The sequence below is a fragment of the Xenia sp. Carnegie-2017 genome, unplaced genomic scaffold (assembly GCF_021976095.1).
Source record: "Xenia sp. Carnegie-2017 unplaced genomic scaffold, XeniaSp_v1 HiC_scaffold_18, whole genome shotgun sequence".
Lineage (NCBI taxonomy): Eukaryota > Metazoa > Cnidaria > Anthozoa > Malacalcyonacea > Xeniidae > Xenia > Xenia sp. Carnegie-2017.
Genome location: NW_025813480.1, coordinates 11965 through 12760, shown reverse-complemented (window position 1 = coordinate 12760; position 796 = coordinate 11965).

The window sequence follows — 796 nt, the reverse complement described above, 5'->3', positions numbered from 1 at the left end:
GCCACCTGGCCATTACCATAACGCATAAACGTTGTTTCGATAAATATATCCGACCAAATTCATTCCATAAACCAGGCTTATGTCCTATTACATGCTTCCCTTTCATAAATCTATCTCTAAGTTCTGCCGGAAGACGCTCCTGTGAGCGCAAATAATATAAACCATATCTTCCGTGGTTGAAATGCCCAGCCGCGAAAAGTAGGGCATCATAGCCTCCACTGCTCCAAGATGTAAAGACCAGTCACCCTCTCTCTTTGCCCGAACACACATCATCATGATGAACACTGGTTTAAAGAAATTTTCTAACAAAATTTTGGTTGTCGTTCTTTTTTCTGCCTTTTCTCCCATTAACAAAGTCAAGTGCTCAGAGCACTGGATATCTTTCATAACATTTTGTAAAATTTCCTTTGCAAGCATTCGCAGAGCTCGGACATTCTGAGGAAATCGTTTACCAGAAAGCTTACGGTTAACACCAACAAAAGCCGCTTGAAGGATCTCTTTAAAACCCGTATCAGACATCAGTGATCCAACGCATCTAACAAAACCCATGAAGATATGCATTACTCAATGTCTCGGAATGAATTTCTCGAACATATGCGGATACGCCAAACGGATGTTTACCATTACTCGATATAGTTGTTGATCACAAGTAAAGCTGTGTAATCCTAGACAGTTTGCATAACAAGTTTCTTTACTTCAACCATAGCAGTCATCATTGTGTTTGGGTTTGACGGAATATTGTTAATCAGGGATCGAAACACAGCTTTAGTTGCAGGATTCAATGTCTGACCTTGTT